Genomic DNA, 9,130 nt, shown 5'->3' on the forward strand with positions numbered 1-9,130 from the left:
AACTCTATTAGAGGAAAAAAACTCCTCAATCCTCTCTTCCCGCTCACCCTCCGCAAAAGCACACCAAGTGGGAGCAGCTGTTTGATTTGTGGATAAGGAGCTCAGGCTTGGGAAGAAATCAAAAAAACCTTATGACTCTTTTCAGAACGGATTTAACAGCTAATAAATTATGCTCTGTGTTTACCAAATTCCTCCATTATCTGTGTGTGTGTATACACTGTGAGGCAAGAAGGGAGAGGTTTCGCCTGTCAGTGAGGGATTAAACTGGCCTGACTGGGTTACAGCACATCGACCAAGCATGTTTGTGAAACAAACTTTCCTTCAGGATTAAGAGTTTTTTGATCACAGCCATGTGGGATGGAGGTCAACAGAAGAGGACACAATGAGATTTGTTTGGCACTGCTGAGTCAAGCTGGTCCTTTAACACATTCATCCCTCACAAATCCAATACAGAACAGATAAGGAGACCCTTCTCTCAACTCCAGAAAAATAAGTTTTTAGAACATTTCTTCCCCAGATATTTAATCTCTAAGGCATTGATTTTGCTTCGGTGGCTTGAGTTCATTTTGGTAGGATCCCGGCCTATAATTTGTGTGATTAAATGACACAGGAGTTTGAGTACATGCACAGGAACTGACGGGATGCTGTCTCTGGAGACAAAAACAGATTTGTGAGGCTCTGTCAGTGGATGCCTTTGTCATATGGCAGTAGTTTACTCGGGCATTTAGGTCCTAGCACCTGTTGAAAATACTGGTATGTCCTACTTTGCAAAAGCCATGGGAAGGTAAACTGCTATTTCCTGGAGGTCAGTGCACCCATCATTATGTGACAGGCTGCACGAAACAATGGAGCTATACAATCATTTTGCCAAGAAAAACAACCTGTCCTAAACTCGATCTTTTAACAACTTGGTAGTGACTAAGAAAAGTCTCAGTGTGAGCAGTTAATGGACTTTGTGGGCGTGATCAGGGTTTTGTTTTCATAGAAGCCTTTTGAGTTCTCTGTGTGAAGATTCTTTCCCTGTCTCTGTAACCTCCTCCAGCCTGTACACTCTGTTGAGATCTCTGCGCTCCTCAATTCCAGCCTCTTGTCCAAACCCCAGTTCCCATTGCTCTACAAGAGGCAGCGTGTCATCTCCTGCCTGGGCCCTCAGTTCTCGAATTCTCTCTCTATCTCAGTTTCTGCTTCAAGACGTTCCATAAAACCAACCCTTTGACCAACCTATGCATAATTCTTTCATTCTTTTCATTTATGGAATGAGGGTGTCGTTGGCTAGGCTTACATTTATTGCCCATCCCACGTTGTCCGTGATAAGGTGATGGTGAACTGCCTTCGTTACATCTCCTTATGCGCCTCAATGCCAAATTGTGTCTGATAACTTTCCTTGTGAAGCATCCTGGGACACTATGTTAAAGGTGCTACACAATTCCAAATTGTTGCTGTAGTATGGGGTGGTGCACACAGAGGATAGCGAATATAATGTTGTTACCACAATGGGAGACGACTTTCTTTGCTCTCTATTCATGGTTAAACCATAAACACAAAACCAAAATAGCTTTTGTATGGATTTAATACAGACTGCCAGGATATCCAACACTGGAGGGTTTTCTTTGGAGAGATTATTGACTAGCCTTTGCTGTCATCTGGTGGTTTAGTCAGCAACTGCTTTAGAAATTCCTCACTTTGTCAACATAAGGAATGCCGAAAAGCGTACACTGTTTGGGCCCTCATTAACAATCCTTTCCAACTGTCTAGATTCAGCCTGGTTCTCACATGTACTATCAACAGCACAGTTTTCATACGCTTCCCTTTCTTCTCCACCTTACTGTCTACCTGTTTTGTCACCTGGGGTGCTGTGGTTCTGTTGCTTACCTTGGCAGTGTATCTCTGACCCTGTCCAGTCACGGATAGAGTCAGGCTTCAAATGAGAAAGGTTACCATGTTTGTGAATTATGATGAATGGAAAATTACACCAATCCTGTTGCAGAGGAGCAATTTTGAGATCAGACAGAGTTTCGGGGGGCGGGGGGTCTCTGGCCAAGTTTCAGATGTTTACTGAACACTCTGATGACCAGGAAATATGGACACGTTGAGAGTTGTGCACAGGAAGCTTTCAGGCACTGAAGGTCACTGCAGGAGATTGAAAGCTACTTAAAGTTCAGGAGCCAAGACAGAATACTGGGGTTAGGGAAAAGACCAGTCCTGGTCACAAACGTCTGGCGAGTCTCGTTACTGGGAAATGCTAACTCTTTTCACTATCCACTGAGGTTTCCTGACCTGCTGAGTATTGCTAGCACTGTGTTTTTACTTCAGATTTCTACCATCTGCTGTGCTTCCACTGAGTTGAAAGGAGGTCCGTTTTTCACTTGGTTAACTTTCACAGGACGTGGAAGCCACTGGCTAAGCCAGCATTTGTTGCAAATCCCTAATAGTTATAGAGATATACAGCACAGAAACAAACCCTTCAGCCCAACTCATCCATGCTGACCAGACATCCTAAATTATTTGAATCCCTTTTGCCAGCATTTGGCACATATGCCTCTAAACTCTTCCTATTCAAGTACCCATCCAGATGCCTTTTAAAAGTTTTAATTGTACCAGCTTCGACCACTTCCTCTGGCAGCTCATTCCAGACACGCACCAGCCTCTGTGTGAAAAAGTTGTCTCTTGGGTCTCTTTTAAATCTTCCCCTCTCAGCTTAAACCTATGCCCCTCTAGTTTCGGACTCTCCTACCCTGCGGAAAAAACCTTGGCTACTCACCCTATCCAGGCCACTCTTGATTTTATAGACTTTTATAAAGTCACCCTCAGACTTCAACATTCCAGCGGAAAACAGCCCCATCCTATTCAGACTTTCCCTATAGCTCAAACCCTCCAATTCTGGCAACATCCTTTTAAACCCCTTTTCAAGTTCAATGTCTAACAGTCCAGCAGAAAGTGATGATGTGCCATCTTCTTGAATCACTACAGTCCATGTGGCATATTTAAACCTACAGTCATTCCAGGATTTTGATCTGACATCAGATTGACAGGCAATACAATTCCTGTGTGAAACGTTAACACTGGCATAGACCAGATGGGCTGAATAGCTTGTTCCTGGGCAGTGAAATATGGCCTCAGGAAACAGTTATGTTTGCCATTCTCTATCATGCATTTTTCTTTACGTCATCTTTCTAAATCAAGGCAAAAAGATTTCTCTGGGTAATAAATCAGAATCCAACTCCATGTGTTCATTATTAAGAGAACGGCAGACAAGACCCATAGGAATGTGAATGTGCAAATCTTGCTTCTCCTGAAGATCGCCTTTATTAAAAAAAAGTGCAGATGATAAGAATAAATGCCTCTAATTGCTGCCAGCTGGGCAGAGACACAATGTCATATTTTCATTCATGTATTTATGTAGGTAATTATATGTTGTTGAAGGAATTTCAACCTGTTTCTCCTTTCTTCTATATGTAATGGCCTCTCCAAGTTTGTGCACAGGCTGTGGCTGCAAGATCAGATTACTGCTTCTACCAAAAGTATCCTCAAAAATGAACGCAAAACAGCAACCATAAAAACATGCAGGGCGGCACTGTGGCTCCGTGGTTAGCACTGCTGCCTGACAGCACCAGGGACCCAATTTTGATCCCACTCTGGAGCAACTGTCTGCACGAAGTTTGCATATTCTCCCTGTGTCTGCGTGGGTTTGCTCCGAGTACTCCCGTTTCCTCCCAGAGTCCAAAGACATGTGGGCTATGGTGGATTAGACATGCTAAATTGCACAGTGTCCAGGTGGATTAGCTATGGAACACGTACGGTTACAGGGGTAGGTCTGGGATTGATGATCTTCAGAGGATTAGTGCGGACTCGAGAGGCTGAATGGCCTAGGTCCATGCTGTACGGATTCAACACCTGTTCCCCATCTCCCAAGCCGTATCCTTTCCTTACAGAAGCACCAGCCACAGTGCAGATTAAATTAGAATTAAAAAAAATGTTTGTGCCTGATATATTTTATCAATCCTGTATCTTTTAAAAGAAAAAGCTGTTACCTTCAGATCATCCTGTATTAAAGGGATGTCTACATTTATATTGCAACTTCCAAAAAAAAGTCAGAGCAAAACAAAAATATCATGGATGCTAGAAATCTGAAATTAAAATAGTAAGCTCTGACTGTCAGCAGGTCTGGCAGGATCTATGAAGAGAAAAAAGTTAATATTTCAAGGCTGGTAAGACTATTCTTCCTCTCATCACAAATGCTGCCAAGATAATCAAATGTGAGGCTGGATGAACACAGCAGGCCAAGCAGCATCTCAGGAGCACAGAATTGCTTCCTCGAGAGGTTAGTGAACTAGATGGGTTTTTGAACAAAGAAAAGCAGCCAAGATTTCCAGTTAACATACCACCTGAAATATGGCACCACTGACAGTGCTAGACTTCATCAGTATCGCACTACAGTGCCATAATAGATTTTTGTGCTCAAGTCATAGGTTTGCTATAACTGTGGCTGACACCTACATCTTGATAAGTAATAACCAGTGGAGAATACAAAAATGGAGCTCGATCAGCGATCAATTCTACTAACTTTGTAAATTTGAACAAAAACCTACTTGTGAAGTCGCTGATGTAAGATAGCAATATGTCAACTTGTCTGACTAGATATTATTATTCTCCAGAGGCGTACTGTCACTTTGATCTTACAGAATTTGTACCAACTGATAGTGTGCAGAAATGCCAGAATGTAAAGATACACAAGATCTTACCTCATTGTGGCCAAAGCTAAGGAACTTCCAAAAATTTAAAATAAACAAAGAACTGTGGATACGGAGTTTGGAACTATAAATACAACTGGATTTTGCTTTTGTGCTCCTGAGATGCTGCTTGGCCTGCTGTGTTCATCCAGCCTCACATTTGATTATCTTGGAATTCTCCAGCATCTGCAGTTCCCATTATCTCACAAATGCTGCCAAACTTGTTTCCATTTCTCAAATGATTTCTGTTTCTAGTTCAGATGTCTCAAACTGCTCTACAAATTACAACTTAATGGAAAGATCCCAGCAATGTATTCACATTGAATGGCAGAATGATGGCGGCTGGACAATCTGCTTTTGTGACAAGAAGGAATAAATATTGACCAGGTCGCTGGGGAGTCTGGAGAAGGGTCTGGAAGTAAATTCAAAACTTAACTCTGGTTTCTCTCACCACAGATGCTGCAAGACCTGTTGAGTTTCTCCAGCAATTCAAGTTTTTGTTTCAGATTTCCAACAGCCACAGTTCTTTCGTTTATTCACAGAGCCCCCTGTTCACCTTCAAAATACTGCCACGTAAGCTTTCATGTTCAGCTGAGGGGGCAAATTGGATCTCCACTCAACACTTCATCTAAAAAGGTGGCACCTCTGAAAGTTAAGTACTCTCTCAACCCCACACTGCCACCAGCCCAGATTTTGTTTATCGAGTCCAGAGGCTATTCACAACCTGCCTATGCAGAGGTGAGGGTTACCAACTAAATGTTTCTTTTATTGATTTCAAACATAGCTACTCGACCTGGTGGGATATGAACCTATGGACCCTGCAAGACCAGTCTAGCGGCATTACCGTGTACCAACACCTCTCCTAAAATGGGGAGGGTGGAAGATTGGAAACTTTCTAATATAAAGATGAGAATGGTAGAATCCCAACAGTGTGGAAGCAGGCCATTTGGCCCAATCAAATCTACACCAAGCCTCCAAGAAGCATCCCACCCCCTACACCACCCTTGTATTTTGCCCCCTGGACACGATGGGCAATTTAGCACGGCGAATCCATCCTAACCTGCACATCTGTGGTCTGTATGAGGAGACCACAGCACCTGGAGAAAACCCGTGCAGATATGGGGAGAATGTGCAAACTCCACACTGTTGCCTGAAGCTAGAATTGAACCCAGGACACTTGCACTACGAGGCAGCAGTGCTAAATCATTGATCCACCAGGCTGACAATGGCGTAGGTCAAGGGAGGTCAGACTAGGACAGAGAATTACAATTCTCCAGAGGCGTACTGTCACTTTGATCTTACAGAATTTGTACCAACTGATACAGTGTGCAGAAATGCCAGAATGTAAAGATACACAAGATCTTACCTCATTGTGGCCAAAGCTAAGGAACTTCCAAAAATTTAAAATAAACAAAGAACTGTGGATACGGAGTTTGGAACTATAAATACAACTGGATTTTGAGCACGTCAGTGAAATTAATATCTAGTCAGACAAGTTGACATATTGCTATCTTACATCAGCGACTTCACAAGTAGGTTTTTGTTCAAATTTACAAAGTTAGTAGAATTGATCGCTGATCGAGCTCCATTTTTGTATTCTCCACTGGTTATTACTTATCAAGATGTAGGTGTCAGCCACAGTTATAGCAAACCTATGACTTGAGCACAAAAATCTATTATGGCACTGTAGTGCGATACTGATGAAGTCTAGCACTGTCAGTGGTGCCATATTTCAGGTGGTATGTTAACTGGAAATCTTGGCTGCTTTTCTTTGTTCAAAAACCCATCTAGTTCACTAACCTCTCGAGGAAGCAATTCTGTCAATCAGTATACAGCTGCCCATTAACACTACCACTTGTGTTTTTACAAAAACTAAAGATTTTAAAACTTTTCTTTAACAAATCCAGTGGTAACAGAAGAAACCTGTGAAGCTTACTTTGAATAAAGGGCTAGATCTGGGGATTAGAGTGGCGTTGGGGGAGGGGAGAGGCAGGTGGGCTGAAGGGCTTGCTCTCTTTAAAAATTGGTATTTCATTACCACATAATTTTGAAACATTCTTCTTGTGCATGCACTGTTTACCTCAGCTGACAGACTATTTGCATCACTGCCATTGAATATGCCCCTATTGATCATAGGCAGACTTTGAAAGGGTCACTGATAGCCATGAGCATTCACTGCTGAAAGGAAATGGTGTATGACGAGCTAGCATTAATGTTCCCAGCAAACACACTCACTGATTTATGTGGAGATTCTCTCTGGCTGTCCTTCCCCTTTTTGTCCAGCCCTGTAGATTGAGCAGATTTCATATTTGAGGGAAACATTTTCTGCAAACCCTACAACATTCCTCGTGAAAGAATGAGCAGTCAGCGGACTTCACATTTCATCTGTAAAAACCTGAAATTCTCAACTGAAAATGGTGGCGCAGTGGTTAGCTCAGTTGCCCTCATGGTGCCAGGGACCTGGGTGCAATTCCATGCTGAGGTGACAGCCTGTGGAGTTTGCACATTCTCCCTGCATCATGTGGATTTCCTCACATTGATGTACAGGTTAGGTAGGTTTGCCCACAAGTGTCCAAGGATGCGCAGGCTAAGTAGATCAGCCATGGGAATGACAGGGTAGGGAGACGCAGTGTGGACTTGATGGGCTGAATGGCCTGCTCCTACGCTATGAATTCTAAGCATCACACTGGTTAATCTGCAAGTTTGGGTGAAAACAGCCCATTTAAGTAAGAAGTAAACAGAAGGATGTGTAAAAGCAGCAGTTTCTATTCAAGTATGTAATTGTCTATCAGCCATTGTTGTGTGGAAGCTGCATGAATTAAGAAACGCTGAGGACATCTGTTTCACACACAGGAGGGTGATATCTGGCAGAGACTTAAAGAACTTCTCTATGTTACATGCACTGATAGAACAACATGTACAATAGTGAATACTCCCAAGCAAGGCATGCTGTGCGTCAACAAGACTATTGAGAACTGCATCACCTCAACATCTGAAAGAGCCGAGGCACATGGCTACAGCCCAGAAATTCCACAGTAAGCAACAGGTGGGTGAGTGTTTGCTCTAAGTCAGTTATCACAGCCAATAATCAACGTTAGTGTTGGATCAAATCCTAATGTAGGTTCTGCCTTACTGATTAGTAAGATCAAGGGTTATGGGGAGAAGACAGGAGAATGGGGTTGAGAAACATATCAATTGCTTAATTCTGTTCCTATATCTTACGATCACCAGGTCTGGAGACAAGCTCAGACCACTTCGGCTACTATTAAACAGTTTATTGTTACACCGTACATGCTAAAGTTAGAGCAACATGATCCAAGCTGCACAGGTACAGGAATGTTTAAGAAGTCAGCTTTGGGATCAAAACATTTAACTGTTTCTCTTCCCACAAATGCTGCCACAGCTACTGAATTTCTCTGGCACCTTCTTTTTATTTCAGATTCTAAACAGGTGCAGTAGTTTTATTTAGATTCTCCTGCTAAGTGGCTGCACAGAGAAACTTGCAAGACAACACGAGCATCTAAATTCAAAATTATCCTGAATACATTGGAAAAGTGTAAATCCACCAAGTCAAATTTATATTTACTTTTCCTAGCATCACATTCTGGGGAGTGTTTTTGTAGTGATAAATTCACGTAGACACTTACTGGTTTGCTCCTCATTACTTTGCAACATTTGCAAACCTCAAATTTTCATCCTCTTTGGGAAGGAACAGATCAACTCCATAGAGTGTTGGTAGGACGGCAACATAAGCATTAAGTGCAGCACAAAAACAAAAAATAGAGCAAACTTCCAAAACCATAGCACCGATTATTAGAAATGTTTTAAGGACAAGTGCTGACTCAAAACAAAAATTTACTTGTATATAGTAAAGTGTAACTGCAAACAATTAGAAACTGAAAACAAGTGTAGATGCTGTAAATCAGGAAGAAAAGTTCGAGGAAGAGTCACTGGACCTAAAACATTAGCTCATTCTTTTTCTTCAGATGCTGCCAGACCTGCAAACAAATTAGAATATTTGCCAAAGACATTCCATTCCAGTCTATAGCCTGATCAATAGATTGGTTGATTTTTTAAAGATAAAAGTATGCATAGATAGATCAGCTGTAATCTAGTTGAATGGCAGAGTCACTCGTATGAATCGCTGAAGGTGGGATTGCAGGTGCAACAGATGATTAAAAAGGCAAATGGAATTTTGTCTGCTATTGCTCGAGGGATGGAGTTTAAAAACAGGGAGGCTATGCTGCAGCTATATAGGGTCCTGGTGAGGCCACACCTGGAGAACTGTGTGCAATTTTGGTCTCCTTACTTGAGAAGGAATATACTAGCACTAGAGGGGGTGCAGAGGAGATTCACTCGGTTGATTCTGGAGTTGAGACGGTTGGATTATGAGGACAGAC

This window comes from Stegostoma tigrinum, chromosome 9 (assembly GCF_030684315.1).
Source record: "Stegostoma tigrinum isolate sSteTig4 chromosome 9, sSteTig4.hap1, whole genome shotgun sequence".
NCBI lineage: Eukaryota > Metazoa > Chordata > Chondrichthyes > Orectolobiformes > Stegostomatidae > Stegostoma > Stegostoma tigrinum.